Genomic DNA, 19,391 nt, shown 5'->3' on the forward strand with positions numbered 1-19,391 from the left:
GAGACCATACACAGGAAGAGCAGCAGGACCTCACATTCCTTCTGGAAGGTTCCTGCCCACCACCCTTCAGGGGCTGCTCAGGGATGGCAGAGGTCCTGAGGGCCTGCGAGAAGCTGACCCTCGGACCTGCAAAGCCAAGGGCTTCTGGAGAGCTCAACATACCCCCAAACCAAAGACGGCCTCCCTGTTACTAGAAGCTCGAGGCGCCCTGGGGGTTCAGGCAGAGAAAATAACTCCAACCTGCTGCAGAATGAGCGTGTGGCTGGGCACCACCCAGGGACTCAGAGACTCATGGCCAGCGCCCAGCTGGGTCCTCATGGGAGGGACTTGGAGCTCCTCTCCGTCCTGAAGCCATCTCCAGGCTGTTTCCAGAAAAGCAGCCGGTTACCCGGGCTGCGGATCCTGAGTCCCCCACCTATCTATGTCACTTCTGCAGCCCGGCTCCGCTGCGTCGTGCCATCTGATCAAGGGATGCAGGGAACCATTAGGGGGCAGAAGGGGCTCAGCACGGACAGCCAGCACACTTGGTCCAAGGCGACCGCTACTTATTTCCAAGTCACTGGCTTCCGCGGCCTCTTTGATTTTCCTGGATGGCCCTCGGCCACGACCCAGGGCCCAGATTGACATGTTTGGCCGATCCCGCGTGTATCTGTGGCACCTCTGAGGCACTCAACATCGGAAACAAAGCCCTCACCGGGCACTCGTCCACCGGACAGCAGAAGCTGGGCTGAGCACAGGTGTCTGGCGAGGCCGAGTGGCCCAGTCCCAGGCCTGGACCCGGCCATGGGAAGAGATGGCCGTGCCAGCTGCCAGCACACCTGCGGGGAAGAGGCGGCGCGGCCCTGTCATCTCCGGCACTCGGCTCCAAGGTTGGCAGTGGCCCGCGAAGGGATCAGGGATCCGGGCGGGGCTTCTGGACTCACATCAGAGCTGGGCCGAGATGTTTTTCCCAGACCTGGGGCTGCCAGTCTGTTCCCTCCATTGCCTAAGGCGGAGGCTGTCTCCAGCCCCTTCCTGGCCGTGGGTGCAGATCTGCTGCCACAGGAAAAAGGCCCCCAGCCTCCAGGCCCGGTGCCACCCTCCACGGCCAGCACCTTCCTGTGCCAGAGCACGCGAAATGTCAACTCTTATACAGGAACGTCGGGCAGCACGGGCTCCTCCGGCTCCGCTTCCCACCAACACCCTGGGCCTCTGCTCAGGGGCAGTTTCTCTGTCAGGCTGAGAGCCCACCTGGAATCACACAGGCTCTGGGGACAGAGGACGTGGGTGAGAAGCCAGCACCCCCCAGGATCTTGGCTGGGGGGACCCGTGGGAGAAGCTGCAGGCACCAGCCAGAGTGGCCCGGTGCCCAGCACTTCAGGCTCTGCACCTTTGCCCCTCCTTTCTGTTTCTCCTCAATCAGCCCCAGGCATGGCCCCCCGGGGGCCAGGGAAGCTGGACACTCCGTCCATGTGTTTCCACTCGGTGCCAACACTCAATCTCGGAGTGCCTGCGTCCTCGGGACATCTCACGGAGGCCGTAAGCAGGGACTGTGCACCCAGACTGCAGCGGAAGGGATGCAGTGAGGCCGATGTAAGGAAGGAGAGGGCGAATGAGGAAGGATCTGGAGACAAGGAGGGCAGGCACAGTGCCACCTCAGGGCCCAGACAGAGGAGACACATGGACAGACGAGGGGCAGGTGGACAGAGGAGGGAATCCATCAGTGAGCAAGTAACAAGGGCAATGTGGCAAATCAGGCGGCAGAGGTGCCAGAGCCAGCTCTCAGGACTGGCCAGGACTGCCCTCAGGTGGCCGTGCCTCCGCTACCCACACGGATGGCCATCCCCTCCCCAGCAGGCTCCTCCACTATCAGCCTAAAAGCCGGCCACCGCTCTACGCTCCTCCAGGGCTGAGACCTGGAGTTATCCAGCTCCGTGTCACCCCGGGGCCCGCCACCCTCCTTTCACGGAAGTGGCCTCCAGAAGGATGGCGGCACACAGCACTGTGCTCCCCAGCCTGTACTACAGTGGGCTACTGTGACCCCGAGGTGCGAGTCACAAGGACATGGTCCTGGACTCAACTGAAGGCCGGACACACAGGACCCTGGCCCAGTAGGGAAGACAGAGGGTCACAGGCCAGCAGTGCTGGGCCCCTGCCCTCCCCTGCAAGAAGGGCTGCTGAGCACCTGCGCGGGCATCCAGCACCTCCCAGAACTGATGAAATGAGACGTCTACTTTCGGCAGGAACTTAAATTGGTTCCTGGTTCCTGGTCATCAGCTAGGACAAGACAGGACACCAAGGAATGGCTGAAGCTGGCCGGGATGCCAGCCCACCCTGCTGGAGGGTACATCTGAGGCTCAGCTGCCCCTACCTGTGGACCTGAGTCTCTCAGATAAGGACACCTCACAGCCAACCGGGCCAAGGCCACAGAAGACGGCCAGCCTTCAGGACGGGGGAGGCCTGAGTCACCCTCCAGAGCCACCTGGGATGTGTCCCCAGCATGCAATCTGGAATCCAAGGCCTGCCACTCCATGTGACCACTGTCCTGCCAGCCCCAGGGATGGAAATGCTCAGAGGGAACCCTCACCAGAGCTGCTCAGCGCCTCCTGTGCCCAGCAGAGCAGGGAGGCCCACCTGAGCGCTGAGGCCCGCGGGGCAGACTCCAGAGAGCTGCTTCCTGGGCTTAACCATCCTCCCCCCCCCTCCCCTCCGTCTACTGGGCACTGCTGGAGAGGACCCTGGGAAACAGCAGAAGGGGTGGGGCCTGCATGCTGGGCGGGGCCTCCACTGGCCAGCCCTTGCCTGCTTGCTGGGTGAGTGAGCAGCTGTCCCACGGGGCAGGCTGTGGGAGAAAGGACAGGACACCTCTGCTGCTCCTGCGCTCTGTAAATCAAGCTGCCCCCACCCTGGAGAGCTCGCGCTGCCTGCCTCTGGACATCACCGTCCAGCACACACACTGCTCCGCACTCTGCCTGGGAGGGGCGGCCTGAGGAGCCCCTCTGCATGGGCCGGGTGGGGGTGGCTTTGGGGCTTTGCTCCAGTTCAGCCTCTCCTGACCTGTGTCTGAACCAGCGACATCTCCGAGAACTCGCCAGGGATGGACGGCCTTCGATCAGCCAGCCTCTGTCCAGGTTGTGGGCAGGCTCCTGCTCCTTCCTGCAGCTCTCACTCGGGGAGCACCTTGGCCCCTGGAGTCCCAGACACACCCTCAGATTCCTCCTCGAGGCGCCACCTTGCAGTCGCGTGGCAGTCCCCGTGCGGCTCCTGCCTGCCCGTCTCCAGGTCCTCCCTGCATTCCTGCCCTCCCCAGGCCTCGCCAGCTGCAGGGTGAGGTGGGGCACCAGTGTCACCAGTGCTGCCTCTACCTCACTAGAGGGTCATTGCCCACGCCCTGTGGCACTGGGCCCTCCTTCTGAGGGGGCACCTCTGGGGAAACATGCTGGCCCAGCCCGGGCCCCTCTGTCCCCATGTCATCTGCACAGTCCCACTGCCCTTGAGCTGAAGGAAGCCACTCTCTGGTCACACACAGCCCCAGAACCCCGGGGGCCAGGCAGCACTGCTGGGGTTCACGTGGCCTGCACCTGCAGTCCCCCGCTCCAGGGCAGCGTGCCCACTGCACGTGGCGGGAGGGTTCCAGACCCCCCGGGGCAGGAGGGCACTCTGTCTCTCCACAACACCACGGCACGGCCGTCGTCTTCAGACACCGGGACAAAATGTCCGTGGACTAGGGGGAGAGGGACATGGGAAAGGGCTCCGTGCTCCACGGCGGCACGGCTTCCTCAAGAGAAAACAGGCCTCTCAGCAACGGCCAGCGTCTGCAGTTCACAGCACAGAGCCACCTGGGCTTGGAGCCCAGAGTCAGGCCAGGTCACGGACGAGCGAGCCTTACTGGGACAGAGAAGATGAGCTGAGGGAGGGACAGCCACCCCCAAGGTCACACAGCACCTGGCGCAGAGCAGGCCGACGGGGCGCCTGGAGAGAGGCCACAGGGCACTGCTCCCCCACCCCTCCCTTACTCCCCTGCTCTTCCTGGGGGCCACCCTCTGAAGGGCTGGACTGAGGATAGCCCTGGGGAGGTGGCCCCAGGGGGTCCTGCCAGGCCCTCCCCCAGCCCTCCCTCAGGCGGGGGCCCCCTGGCAGAGCGGCCAGCAGGTTGGAAAACACAGGGGTGTGGAGAGGCTTCGGAGGCCCCACCAGAGCCTTCTTGGAGACAGGATCTCGGGATCAGGGAACACTGGAGGGCAGGGGAGGAGGCCGCGAGGCCAGGGGCTGGGCAGACAGCATCTTCCTCCCCCACCGTCCCCAGGGCTGTGCAGGGCACAGGACCTGAGCTCAGGCCAGGCCCAGGATCACCGACACACAAAAACAGGTCCCGCACCCCTGAACCCCTAAACTCTCTTCCTCGGCCCCAGCTTCACCCACTCCTGGTTCCTCTGCCTGAAACTACAGCCCCGCCTGTCCCCAGCCCCTGTCCCAATGGGACCTCACCAGAGCCCCGAGGGGGCTGACCCATTTCCACACCAGACCACAGGGCTGCTGGGCCCCACCATGATGCACTAGGCACCTGGAGTTGTGCAGTGCACAGCCTGCCCACCCTCCTCCTCCAGCCCAGGAATGCTGCCTAAGGCCATTTTCACCCCTGGGCACAGCACAAGAGATCAGCAGTTTGGGGCTGGGCAAGGCTGGACTCCCTTGAACCTGGCCCTGCCCCTCTATGCTATGGATGGGAGCCGAGTCTTCCTCAGCTACGGTGTGGAGTCTCGGGCTGGAATGGCTGTCAGGGCCAGCCTGGTAGCAGCCCAGGCCTGGAAGGCCTTACAGCCCCCCCTGCGCCGGCCAGCCTTCCCTACCAGGCCCCTGACCACCTGCGGTCAGCACAGCCCTCAGGGCAGGAGCTGGAGCCACAGGAGACTCTGCTCACCAAGCCACTCTTCCCTGAGGCTGGGGAAGTGGCCAGAAGCTCAGCTCAGGGACACCGCTCAACCGCAGTTCCCGGTGGTCCCCTCCACGGCTCAGGGACGCTGAGCATCCGTGCTCCTGGCCCAGTGCTCCTGCTCCCAGAGAGGAGCCGAGGACCCCAGATCGGCTGCCCACAGCACCCTCACTAAGGGAGCCGGCCACGGCCCTGCTGTCTGCACACGGCACGTGGGCTCCTGAGCCTGCACTAGACAGCCAGCTCAGAGTGCCCACCTGACTCGTCACCACCGAGTCCCCAGGTGGTGGAAAGCACTGGGGTTTAGGGATCAGCCTTGACTTTGATCTCGGAACCCCCTGGTACCAGCCCCAAGGTCCTGGGCAGAGCCCGGAGGCTCCTAGTCACTCTCTGTAAAAGGGACACGTCACCAGGGCAGAGACAGCAAGGGCCACGCCAGCCTGAAGCACATGGGCAGTGCTGGCTCATTTACACCAGCCTGCAGTCTGGCCCCTGCCCCAGGCCAGGGATGTCCCCAGCGCCCCCACCAGTTCCCACAGTGGACCGTCATGGGGATTAGACAAGAAATGGAAAACACAGCGCGATCAGGCCCGGTTGAGGATGCCCGTGTCAGTGTGAGGGTGTAGTCGGGAGCTGGAATGCGTGAAGAATGGATTAGAACTGACGCCCAGGGGCGTCTCCGACAGCAGAGGGCAGAGGCACCCACCCATCGGAGCGCAGGGACAGCCTGCAGGGCTCTGCCCAGGAGCCGGCTCAGCCTCAGACGCACACCTGGGCCACCCTGTGGGCTTGCCCCGCCCACCTCCCAGCACAGGGTCCCCAGGCAGGCAGCAGGCCATGGTCCTGGACAGGCAGCAGGCCCCTGTCTTTGCTGGGGGTAGGGGGTGAGGGTCCTACGGGGCTGCAGGGCTGTGGTCACCAGCTCTCCTGCTGCCCAGCAGCCACTAATTGCAAGACTGGACACCTATTGTTTGGCAGAGGCCATGATGCACATGGACAAGGCCACAGGGGAGCAGCGGGGGCAGAGGAGGGCGCCTCCAGGGTGCAGGCCGCAGGGCGGAGGCTGATCCTCGCCCAGAGGGACTCTGAGGCCAGGGGTGGGTGTGCTGGGGCTGGGGCAGCTGCCGGGTCCTGTCCTGGTAGGGCAGCTGAGGCTGAGCACACACAGGCCTCCCATGTCCAGCCTCCTGCCGCCCACCATCTGGGCAGCCCACCCTGTGAAGGCAGGAAAAGGAGCAGAGGGGGCGTGGCCAAGGTCGCAACCAGAGTCACACCGGGGCCTCCAAGTCACGGGCACAGCAGGTGCTTCCAGAACCCAGCAGATAAACTGCAGCTGCCACCCTGTGCTCGGGAAGGGCCTCAGTGCTGGGCAGTGACAGGGCAGGGCCAGGCCGGCTCCAGAGAGGAGAGCTCTTGCTCACTGACTTACGGACTCGGGGTCCAGGCTGCAGAAGTGTCTCCCCTGTCCCACTCTCAATGACCTGGAAACAGCCTGGTCAACCCCCATGGCCCCAGACACACTCTTGCCTGCACTCTACTTCGACAAAGGGCCACCCAGGTGCCCGGGAAACCTCAGGATGGCCCACTGGGCACGGAGAGGAAGGGATGGACAAAGGAAGCAGGAGCGTGGCTCAGGAGGGCGTCATGGTGAAGGGTGAAGGGGGCGGCCTGCAGGCCCCGCGCTGTGCACCCCGTGGCCAGCAGGGGTCGTGCCCCAGCACCCCACCCGGGGCAGACCACCAGCCCCCGCCATCAAGGCCACAGCCAAGCACCGCAGCTCCGTCCACTCCCAGGCTGGGGCTGGCCACCTCGCTCTCCCTCTCCCAGTGCTCCTCCTTTCCTGGTCAGAAAGTCAAGGATCCGAGAAGCTGTTGACCACGGTGTCCTGGGGGGGATTTCATGGGAACTTCTGGCTCAGGTCAGGGGCCAGGGTCACCCTGCTACTCGGGGACACAGTCACTACAGAAGGCCCACAGTGAGGAGGTACTTCACTCGTGCTCCAGGCCACACAGGGACTGTCGGAACACAGGCTGTGACTGCCCATCTTCCACGTGGCATCCAGGCTGACCTGAGATCTGCCCTTGGTGTTACCACATCATCCACACACCGTGGCCAGACGTGGGCCAAGGAGCCTCTGCAAGGCGCACCACACACACCTGCCACCCCAAGGTGACCACTGCACCCAGCTGTGCCACCTCCCGCTGTGAGCTCAGCGGGATCCACACACACCGCCTGGAAAGTGGTCACACCTGCAGCCAGCACTGGGAGAGGCAGGTGGACACAGCAGGGCACAGGAAAGGGCTCTTGCAGGGGACCTGGCCAGCCTTAGCAGATGGGAGGAAGGCACAATGTCACAGGCAGAGTCTGGGCCACCCAGGGAACGGGCACAGAGCAGCGCAGGCCAGAGAGCCGAGGGAACCGGGCCAGGCCACCCAGAGCGGGCAGCTCCCACCATCCCGATGGTGAGGGTGCAAAGACCGGGCTTGAGGCCGTAGGTAGAAGACCAGGAAGAGCCTCACCGACCCAGGGACACTCCCCGGAAGAGGCCAGGACACATCCACACTCCTGCATCTGCTGAGCGCTGCCTCCCGCCGGCCATGGCCACTTCCCATCTGCTTTGTTAATAGACATGTCTGTCTTACTGTTATTCCTCCAAGAATCAGGGAGAGAACAGGAGGAATGCCCAGGACACGATGCCCACAGCCAACTGCAAGGACACGCACAGCAGAGGCCTGCTCTGTGCACATGGGTGCTGCCCGCTGGTTCTGGCCATCCCAAGAGTGGCCCCTGCAGGCTGGGTGCAGAACCAGATGGGGATCCTGTCTCCTTGAAGGTCCTTTGTCTCTTCGTTGGGTGAGGGTGAGGGTGCAGAGCCCGGTTCCTCTGTCCAGGGTGGGCTGCTTGCCTGGCGAGTTCTATGGGATCCACCTGCTTCCAGAACAACCCAGAGTGGGCAGACTGCCACTGGGCCAGCAGGGGTCACACTGGCAGAGTGCCCTGCCTCTAAGTCACCTCACCAGGCCCCAGGAAATGACCATGAAGCTGTGGGACAGGCGAGAGACCATCCCAGAGCTACTTCACCCCAAGTCAGTTTCTCACAGGCCCAGCTGGTCCAAGTGGCTTCCTTTCTTGGCAGGGGTTGGTACTGGGGATTGAACTCAGGGACACCCAACCACTGAGCCTGTCCTTAACCCTGGCTCAGGGTTTAGGGACAGGGTCTCACTGAGTGGCTTAGTGCCTCGCTGTTGCTGAGGCTGGTTTTGAACTCATGATCCTCTAGTCTCAGCCTCTGGAGCCACTGGGATTACAGGCTGCACCACTGCACCCAGCTCTAAGTGGCTTCTTGACACAGAGGAAGCTCTGGGCCACTGAAACCACCACCAGGGCTAAGCACCTGCAGTGTGTTGGAGCATGCGTAGGTCCACACCACGGGCTGGCCCTCGCTGCACAATCTGGGCACTTCCACATGGCCCGTCCCCACCAGGGCTTCCTGCAGTGTTGGCAGAGTTTTTAGGACTCAGGAGCAATGACAAAGGTCCTCTGTGCTGTGTTCAATGAATCCAGGCTCAAGGATGTACCCTAAAACCACGAGCAGCTGCACCACCCTGTGCCTCAGTTTCCCTGCCATAAGAGAGGATGTGCCTCACCTGAGATGCCTCTGGCAACCATCATGTGCAACACCAAGACACTTCTGAAAGACTGGCAGGTGCAATTAGCAATGCTAATGAGGTCAGACCCAGGCTCCCTCCACTCTCAGTAATTACTCTGACTCATCAAAGCCCTGTCATTCAAGGAAGCTGGAGGGGAGCAAGCAGCCCTGCTGGGAACCAGGACAGACTCCACTTCCTGGAGGCCTGCCTCTGCGGCACCCCCAGCCTGGGCAGGCAGGAGCTGCTCCCCACCTGAGAGCTCCGTGATGAGGGACAGCTCTGACCTCACTGCAGAGCAGGGAGAGTGCTGGGCCCTGGCACTTGTGCGGTTCAGGGCTCTGAGGGGGACAAAGGGCTAAGCCAGCCAGTGAAGAACAATTCAGTGCCTTCAAATGAACCCAGAAGAGCAAATGCACCAGCCGGCCAAGGAGCAAGCGCAGCGAGGAGGAGAAACCGACCCCGGGCCGCAAGCACAGACGGGCCATTCTGGGCCATCACGCTCCCGGCCCTCCAAGGCCCAGGTGTGAACTGGGAACAAGGACCGGTTATGCCTGCAAGTGGCAGCTCTCCAGTGCTCCCTGATGGTGGGGCAGGAAGGGGACGACCCACCCAGCCTGATTCAGGGTGGCCAAGACCCACCACCAGGTGAACACAGCAAGGGGCAGAAACCCTGAGAGGACAGCGTCCCTTTCAAGAAAAATAAATAAAACATGTCCGTGCAATCTGAAAACCGCCCGGTAGACTCGGGCTCACAAGCACAGAGCAATATCCACCACGGGGCTCCTGGTTCCCCAGGGAGATTGGGGAGAAAGTGAAGGGGAACGTGAGCTGGCCCTTCTCGTCACACGCCTACTTCTGAAAACTCGAAGGGTACACCCACATAAACCCACTCAATTCCACTAATCCCCCGAAGGAGCCGTGATAAAAACTTTAAGCATGGAAGTTTTAAAATGGCACAAGCCCTTGAACGCACAGCCCATCATGGGCTGGTGCCCGCGTACCCCCCTCTAGCCAGGCTGGACACACGTGAAGGGCCACATGGCTAGCTTTCTGATTGAAGCTTCAAGAAACCAGTAGCTTCTATTCCCTGCACCGCTCTGAACCCAGGCACCATGCAGTGGGGAGCCCAGCTGCTCCTGGACGGTCCCAGGTGAAGGGGAAGCCAGGCCCCCAGGCAGCTGCAGGCCCCACTGCCAACAGGGGAAACCAGCTCAACATCAGGGCCTCCAGCCCACAGCGCCACTCACCTGCAGCCAGGTACGCAGGCACCGCCTGACCAGCGCTGCCCAGAGAGCAGCCACGGCTTAAAATAAGAGACTGTTGCTGCCTTCAGACCCTGAGTCTTCCCCCAGCTGTCAGGCACTACAGATGACCACACGGCACGTGACCCACTCTGCAGCAGAAATACACCCCTGCACCTGCAACCCGACAACGTGGCTGGCAGCTAAACACAAGTTGGTCGAGACTTGTCTCCTTTCAAACTGGCAGAACACCCTCATGTGCACACGGTGGAGAGGGTGCAAGTCCCCTCAGGACACCTGGGGTCTGAGCGACGCTCTCACCACAGTCTGGCACTTGGTCCTGCTCCTCTCAGAAGCACCTGCGGCTCTCACCTCACCACAGCATCAGGGAGAAGCACAATAAGGTGCTCACACCACAAGAGGCGCAGACCCACGTGCCCTGGAACATGGGCTCTCGAGCAATGAGCAGCCATGGACAGCAAGAGCACGGGTCCCACTCACGTGGGCAGCTCGAGGTCTCTTCTGCCTGGTCACTGGGCTTACTGGACATGACTCATGGAAGTAAAGGCTTCATTTCAAGCCTCCCATGCAGTGAGCTCTCACTGACGTGTGGTCCTAGGACCACCACACAACCCAGAGACAGCATGACCACGCCGCCTGGTCCCTCTGGTCTTCTCCCCATGCCATGGTCTCTTCTCCAAGTCTCTTAAATGGGTCACGTCTGCGTGGTCTCTTGTGCCTGAGCTCTCCTAGGCACTGGGATGCACATGAAGGCCTCAGGTGGCCGTCCCAAGCAGTGGCCCTTGTATGGATGGTCCACAATTCACCCATCCATGGGCAAGGTAAGGGTCACCTGGATCATGTCCAGCCTGCGACCATTGCATATTATGTTTGTTTTTGTTACACAGCAGCATATGAACATGCAGAACAAGTCTTAGCGTGGACATAGGCTTTCATTTCTCTTGAGTAAACACCTAGGAGTGGAATAGCCCATGGTTTCATAAAACACCTGCCTGACTTTTCCAAAGGGGCCGCCCCATCCTCATAACAGCCTGCAAATTCCCCCACAGCCACACCCACGTGTGCACACACCAACGCATGTGCCACGGTGACATCTCCTTACAGCTCTAACTTGCATACCCTGACGGCTGAAGCCAGGCACAGGCACACAATGGCCATTTCTGGATCCCTTTCGTGAAACACCTGCTGAAGCCTTCGGCCTGGTTTTAAGTTTAAATTTAGGTTTCTTTCCTGTGTGGAGTTAACTGTGCTTCTTCATCAGCTCTCTGTTTTGTGAGTATTTGATTCCCATCTCGTGACCCACCCCCCATTTTCCCATTGGTATCTGTCAGGGAGCATGGGTTCTGCTTTGGCAAAGTCTCGGGGAGCAGCTTTGTTATCTGTCAGGGCTCCTAGTTTTTGTGTCTAACATAGAAACCTGCCTGACTCAAGGTTAAAAAGATTTTGCTTTATCCTTTACGGTTTTAAGTCTCACATTTGGATCTATGATCCCTCTTACTTCTGTATGCTATTTGAGGTAGGGGTCAGGGTTCACCTCTTTGCCAATGGATGTCCATGGCTTCAGAACCAGTTACTGACCAAGGCCATCCTTTTGCCATGGAGTTGCCTTGAGTATATTTATGGACTCTGTCCACTGGTCCCCATCTTTCTGTCAACACTATACTGCCTTGGTCACTGTAGACTTAGGCAAGTCTAAAATCACCTAGCACAAGTCCTCCAATGCTCTCCCCTTCCAAAACAGTTTTGGTTATTTTAGGTTCTTTGCAATTCCACATAAGTTTCAGCACCACCTTGTTGATCTCTGTTTTAAGCAAGCCTGATAGAATTTTAACTTAGCGTTGCATTGAATCTGTACATCATGTGAGGAGAAATATCTTTAATAATTTTGAGCTTTCTTATCCATGAGAATGGTAAATCTCTGGATGTCTTCAGATTTTCTTTTATTTCACTAAACAATATTTTGTAATTTTCACTATAAGATTTGCACATTTTTGTTGAATTTATCTCTAAGAATCTTGTGCTTTTGGTGCTATTATAATGGCTTTTAAATTTTCTATTTCCAACTGATCGTTGCCACTCTCTAGAATGCAACTGATTTCTGAACCTATCACCATGCTAAACTTATCAGTTCAGAAGTTGTTTTGTAGATTCCTCAAGATTTGTATGCAGTCCATCATGTGGTCCACAAATAAAGACAGTTCTTTTCCTCCTCTCCAATCTGTACATCTTTTATTTCCTTTTCCTGCCTTATTGCACTGGCTGGGGCCTCCATGCAAGGTTGAATGGGAGTGATGGGAACAGGCACTTTGCCCTTTCCTGACCCTAGAGGGCAGCATCCAGCGCACAGATTTTACACAGAGGCCTTTATCAGATTGAGGACGTCCTCTTTCACTCCCCACTTACTCAAATTTGATCATCGTATTGTAAGTTTGAAACTCTTAAAAAGTGGCATGTAATTCCAATTTTGTAAGAACAGGAATAGAGCAGTCAACAGTAAATACATTTTAATGCTCATTTAGTAATTCACTTGGCTGAACTTCCTAAGAGAAACCAACATCGCAGCAGCGAGATTTTAAAAAGTGAGGGGTCATGACCAACTTTCGTTTTTTTCTTTTCTTTGTTGGTGGCTTTTACCATTTCCATGGTGGACACGCACTGCTTCTGTGGCAGATTATGGAGCACTGAATGCCACCTAGGGCCCGCAGGCCCCAGCCCTGTGTAGGTGACCCCCAGCCTCTCTACCTGGACTGCAAGACAGTCCCATCCCTCGGGTCCTGCCTGGACAACGGACTGTCTTCAACTGGTCTTTATAAACCAAAGGGCAAGTTCCCCTCGGGAAAACTCCCACTTCCCAGGAGTGTGACATCTGGGGTGGCCTCGCAGGGCCCTCGCTGGCTCCTCACAGGGCCCTTGGCCAGGCCTGGGCCGGGCTCACCCTTGCCCTGCGGACTGAAATATGGACAAAAGGCCGATGTGTCTGCTGGCCGCTGGCCCTCCCCCGCACTGGCAGAGGCTGGCATTTGCCTCTGAATTCTTGTTAACAAGCAGCTTTAGAAAGAGACGGAAACTGGCCTCAGAGCTGGCTTAGCACCTGTTAAAAAGCCACCAAGGTGACAGACGGAGCCCAACAGAGTCTATTTCTGGTTACAAATGACAGCAGCCGTCTGCCCACTGGTGGCCCTTGACATGCCGCCCAGATGCGCAGCTCCCAGAGAAGCCAACTGGGTGCTGGGCTGCTTCAGGGGCTGCAGCCAATCCCGGGGGTTCTGTGGTTCTCTGTATCGAGCTGGGCTGCCCTTGACCGTCTGCCATTCCAAACAACACGGGGAACCGGGAAGCCCTGTGCCTCCGTGATCATGAGGTTATCATGGGCACAACTCGGAAACTACTGTGTTCAATTCTGATGTAAGTACAGAGCCACTGCACAGGCCACGCTGACCCCTGGAGCAAGTTCTTACACAACTTCCCCTGGAGCAGGGATCAACTTTAAATCACTAGAACCACGCAACTTCCCAAACACTGAACTTCCACCCAGAACCAGACGTTAAGTGGCCCATAACCACCCAAGGACTAGGGAAAATACCCCAAGGATACGTCACTCATGAGCAGCAGGACTCCAGCGGCCTGTGGCTGCCACTCAGGAGCCCACACCTCCAGCCCAGCTGCACATCCTGGCCTCCACCCTCTGGGCTAGTGAGGCCAGGCTTCAAGGCCTCTCCAGACACCTTGGGGCTCTCCAGGTGCCACCTCTGGCAGGCTCCAGGTCCCAGCCAGCCCTCCTGGGTGCGGAGGCTCAGTGTGGAGCTGCCCGGGCTGCAGGGCCCGCCCTCACTCTGGACAGTTCATCTCAAGAGCAGGCTGCTGCACTAGAGGTCAGAGCAGCCCCCGAGCCTGCCCTCCCTGCCCAGGTCAACCCTCTCCACCCTCCCGGGTCACCCTAGACGTTAGCTCCAGCCCACCCCCTGCATGGCAGGTGTCCACTCACTGGGACCAGCTGGCGGATAGGAGAATCCCGTCTGCTTGCCTGGCTAGCCACAGCAGGAACGCAGCAAACGCTGTTGGCCAGAGAGGTGGGTAGGAGAGAGGCGCAGTCAGCACCTGCTGGGTGTCTACTGGGTTCTAGAAGACTCCACCACGTTTTCCCACTAAGAGCAAAAGGGGTGTAAAGGTCCGAGCACACATGGGTCAGCTCCTCGCGGTGACCCCGAGGTGCAGGACACTGCTCCGTTCTGCAGACTCAGAAGCTGGTGCTTGCCTGAAGGCCAGGGGACCAGACCTGCTCCAGGCCCAGGAAATGACCCAGCCAGTGCTGAACATTAAATAACGGCTCCCTAAAGCCTCTGCCGGAGCAGAAAGGGGGCATGCTTGGCAGACCTGGCAGACCTGGGGGAGGAGCCCAGCTCTACAACCACCCGTTAACACCTGAGGATGGCCCTGGCCAGGGCGCGGTGGCCAGGTGATAACTGCCCACTGTCAGTCGGAACGTAATTCTGCAATAAAAGGCTTTGAAATCTCCCTGTGCTCAGATGCAGTGAGTCAACGTCTAGGAACTTGCCCTGAGGAAATACTCAGAGAGGCAGAAGATTTACCAGGAAGACGTCCATCCAAGTGTCATTTATAACAGCCATCAGTTGGAAACAAACCAGACCCCATGCGGGAGAAGCAGCTAGGAAAACGCTAAGGAAGCACACAGTAGGATGTTTGCGGCGACCAACACACAGAGGTCCCCTACCCACACTTCTCCTACCTTCGGTTTCTGAGGTTGACCACAAAGTCCAAAATATTAAATGGGACATTCTAGAAAAAGATAATCCGTAAGCTTTAGTAACTTTTGTCAGAGGATACTGTTATCCTTGTCCCACGGTGTCATTCATCACTATCCTCCTCTACCTGTGCCTAAGTCACCGTTACCACAGGGGCACGTGCACAGGGAAAATACCGTCTATGTAGGGTTTGCAACCGTCCACAGCCTCACACGTCCACCCACGGCCTTGAAACGCGTCCCCGTGGATAAGGGGACATGGGGAAGAATTCTTCCTGAATAGACCCAAGGAGGCCAACACACTCTCCAGAGCAGAGGGCCACGTGCCGGAGCAAAGCCCTTCTAGGAGGCTCAGCTCCCACTCAGCTGAGTGGCTGAAGGCCGTGGAGGACGCTGCAGGTCTGCAAGTCCACAGTCCCGTCCTATCTCCAGAGCCCGGCCGAGTGGCAGGTGGACCACCAGCCCGTCCCCTCCTGTATTGGTATCATTTTGTCTTAAATTCTTATCTTTTAAGGCCAAAATTTTCTTTTAATTGACTGTCATTCCAGCCAGACGGTCCCCCCGACAGCAGGAGAGGCACGCGGTTCCCAGAGCGGCAGGTCCACTCTGTCTCCATCTGCTGTCCAGATGCCCGCCCGCTGGACACGCCATTCACCTCTCTGCGAAGACAGTGGAGACATCCACCCCATGCACCCCCTGCCCACTCCAGGAAGATCTCTTGTTTGTTTGTTTTTTTTGTCTTTTTTTTTTTTTTTTGCCAGACAGAAACTTGTGACTTTGACAAAGTGATTTTCTCTTTAATAACTTCTGAGGTTTATGTCAGACTGAGAATGGTCTTCTCATCCCAGGGTTATAAAACCCAGTCTCCCATGGTTTCTTCTAGTAGTTTTATGGTCTCATTTTTAAAGTTCACATCTTTGATCCATCTGGAGTGCATTTGGGTACAAAATGCAGGCAGGATCCAACCTCCTTGTCCCCGACGGCTTCTTTGTTGTTCCAGCCCAGTTCAATGACTAATCCTTTCTTTCCCAGCCCATGTGAAACTGTCACCTTCACCGAACCCTAATTCCTGCTAGTGGCCTGGTTTTTAAGGACCAGAGCTGTGCACACCCCACCCCCAGCTGACTGACTTGCGCGGGGTCGGGTCGGGGTCTGCTGTCCCCCCCCCCCCCAGGGCAGCAGGAGAGGGTCAGCAGGGCCCTCTGGTGGCGGCAGCCCTGCTTGCAACGCTCAGGAGGTCAGAAGCAGGAAGGCCAACACTGTGGGTGCTTCCCGTCACCCAGGGGCTTCCAGCGGTCTCGGGGCTGAAGGAGGAGAGCCTGCTCTCGACATGAAGGCCACATGCTGCTGTTTCAGACCGAGCACAGCCTTCAGAGAGCGGGCACGAGGGCACAGGGCCCCTGGCTGAGCGGCCACACGCGATGGGCCACCAGCCACCCGTCGTCTTCCCTCCATTCCTTGGACTCTGGGCTCAGACCCACCAGAATTTGAATTTGGAGATTATGGCTATTTTTTATTTTTTTTCTTTATACAGTCTCGTATTTTCCAAAATGACTATAATAAAATATATATTTTTCAATAAATAGATGTGCATTATTGGGGGGGGGGAGGGGGAGAGCACCCCCCAGGCAGGAGGGTGGGTCCATCCCACCTCCAGTGGCCCAGCCTTCCCCAGAGGGCTTTGCTGAGATTTCTGCACAGTCTTACCCAGTGGGGCCCTGGCCAGCGCGGCCTCCTCCCTAGCCGAGCACTTCCCTCCCCTGGGATCTGCAAGGGCCCCGGCTCCAGGCAACCCCCCAGCCCAGACCCTCTGTGCCCAGCAACTCACCCCAACACTCTCTCTGAGGCTACAGACAGACCCAGGGGAGCTCAGAGAGGGAACTAGAGGGCAGGAGGGCCAGGTAGGTCAAGCCCAGCCTAGTCCTGGCTCCCCTGTGCTATCACAGACAAACTGACCTCTGACCCTGGAGTCTGATTCAGGCCAGTGAGGCCCTTGCACCGCTGGCCTGACATGAGAACTACGGGCACAGGGAGGTGGTATGTGCTTCGCACTGGGAAAACCCACAGGCCTCCAGGCCTGACCCCAGGCTGGAAAGTCCAGATTCCAAGGCCTCAGGGTCCACCATGCTGGGCTGGGACTTTGCTCTTCTCCTGGGACAGGGGCCACTACCAACTCACCTGCCACAGTGACACGCAGTCAGCAAGCACAGGAGATGCTGTGCTTCACCGTGGGATGGTGGCCTCAAAAGCTGCCCCTCGGCAAAGCCACGCACAGGGCCATGGGTGCCCACAAAAATGCTCCTGGAGTTCACAGTTAGAGGCCGGAGTTCACAGTTAGAGGCCGGAGTTCACAGTTAGAGGCCGGAGTATGGGGGGATTTCTGATCCCAGAGCCGAACAGCAGGGGGCACACAGTGGGTGTGCAGCCAACAGTCCTTGGGTCCAGGGACAAGGCAGGTGAGGCTCTTGTACTGCTAACAGCTCCAGGTCTAGAGTCAGAGCTCAGACCCTGGCACAGAGTGTGTGGCCCACAGAGACCTGACGAACAGCAGACCCGGAGCACGGCTTTCCAGACCAGAGCTCGTGTGCGTGGGCTCTCTCCCATCCAGACTGGCCGCCGCCCACGTCCCCATCTCACTTGAGAGCTGTGAAAGCTCAGCCTGGAATGCATCAGAGGCCGGAGCTAGGAGGGCAGGAGGGTGCCGCGTTCCACCCGAGGCCCTGCTCCCTGAGCTGCTGGCACGTCTGCCCTCACTTCCATGAGGAACGTCCCTGTCCACAAGCTCTGAGCCCTGGCAGGAAGCACCAGGCACCTGGCTAGGAGTCAGGAGGCACTGGGGAGGCGGAAGCCGGTCCCACTGCCCCCTGCAAGCCCAGAGCCCCGGGGACATGGTCAGGAAGGTGGCAGTGGGACTGGGAAGAAGCGGCAGGGTCGGCAGAGGAGGATGCGCCCATCACCCGCCTGACGCAACCCAGGGAGGGGCCGACGGCCATGAGAACAGCAGGGGCGCCAGGGACGCTCTTGGGCGCAGTTAGGGGCTGGCTGCTACGACACTGGAGAAATCGGATCAGGAAGTATGTTCACCAGTGATGGAAGGAGACCAGACTACCTCTCTGCAAAGGAATTTACTTGCTGGCCAAGACACTGACCAGGCACCGATGTTTATGGAGAACGGCACGTGCCAGGAACCTGCTGCTTTTGTTCAGCCTCACATTCAGCCCAGGGAGGGCCAGGGCGAGGGGAGCAAGGGGAGCCGCACTCGGCCCAGCCTCTGCCTAGCAGCGGGCCCAAGGAGGCACCCGGAGGGGTCCGGAGTGAGCCCGTCAAGTCCTGGGAGCAGGGCTGTCCAAGGCGACGGCTCAGGAGTGCGGAGGTGGTCAGAGGAAGAGCAGCAAGGGCTGGCAGCATTCAGAGAATTCCAGAGCATGGCTGGACGTTTTTATGGGGTGAGAAGACTGGTCCAGAGCTGGAGCCCCCGGGTTGAAAGGGTCTGGAGAGACTCCTGTCTGGGGATCAGGGTGAGGGGACACCCTCAGGAAGACGGGTGGGGCTGGCTGGTGAGCAGGGTGGTGGAGAGGGGCACTGCAGAGAGGGACACTGGAGTCCAAAAAAGCCACAAGCGACCCCCACTCTTGCTCCTAGTCAGCCAGTGCACCCAGCACCCCGGAGAGCACAAGACATCAATCAGCCATATGCCCATGGGACTGACCAGAGATCCAGAAAATTAGGCACTGTAATATGCTTGGGTACATGTCACCTCACACAGCCTGCCACCAACCAGCCACTTGCTTGGGGACCCCCGAGGAGCTGGGGGGCTCCCAATGGCACAGTGGAGCACGACACATACCCCCAGTCCAGGTCTACGTCCCACGGGGTCCGTGTGAGCCCACAGCTTCTGATCCAACACACACTGGTGGGCAGGGTCCTGGCCCAGCCCCTGGAGGGCATTCCCCACGCTCCCCAGGTGACCCTGGGCTGGCCCCAGGCACCCTCTCCTCCAGGTCTCAGGGGCATCAAGCCCAGCACACTGGGTGTGCCGTCGGTGAGGTAAGGTGTGGAGAGCTCAGTCACCTCTGGACCCACCATCCTCCTGCAGAGCAGCCCAGGCAGCCGTGGGTCAGGGTGCCCAGGCGCCCTAACGTCCACCCATCTTCACTCTGCACACAAGGAAACTGAGGCAAGACAAGCACGGCTCTGAGGTGGCCCTGAGCCCAGCAGCACCAGACACCCAAGCCATGCCCAGTAGAGCTGGGGTGCAATGCCAGCCTCAGCCTCTAGGTGGCCCCCACCCAGGGTCTCCACCTGGGGAACCAGGGGGGGGCTTCAAGATCCCTGCAAGGAGCTGGGGCCTTGCTCTGCCATGTCTGTTTCGGGTTCTGGCTGCCCAGGTGACCCCAAACTGGAAATGCCTAGGGACACGCATGCAAATGAGCCCTACTCTCTTGCTTTCAAAAAAACTGAAATCCCCCCCCACTTTTCCCAGTAGAATCTGACTGGGGCACACAGTGGGGACGGGGGATGCCCAGGGAGCAAATTCAAGCATAATACTCCTGAGAGCCTCAGTCCCCAGAGCCTGTGGACCCCCAGTACCATGGGGACACTCTGCTAATAAGATAAAGGGCAACTGAGTACCAGGCCTCTGAACTCTGCTCTTGGGCTTTTATTTTCCTTTGCTGAAATGCTGCTGGTCCCCGCCCCCCGCCATGTTATGGCTGAGCTACACCAGCTTAACCTTGGGACCTCCAGCCCACTGGTCAACCCCCACCCAGCCACAGGCAGCCTTTGGCTTGCTGGCACAGACCCCC

At 59.1% G+C, this 19,391-nt stretch overlaps 1 protein-coding gene across 2 annotated transcripts in view; it reads right to left on the reverse strand.

The window, feature by feature from the left end:
- COL5A1 (collagen type V alpha 1 chain) overlaps positions 1-19,391 on the reverse strand; it is a 136,430-nt gene that overhangs the window by 105,005 nt on the left and 12,034 nt on the right. The window lies entirely within an intron of this gene.

Source organism: Spermophilus citellus (assembly GCF_964194105.1).
Source record: "Spermophilus citellus genome assembly, chromosome: 2".
NCBI classification, from domain to species: Eukaryota; Metazoa; Chordata; class Mammalia; order Rodentia; family Sciuridae; genus Spermophilus; species Spermophilus citellus.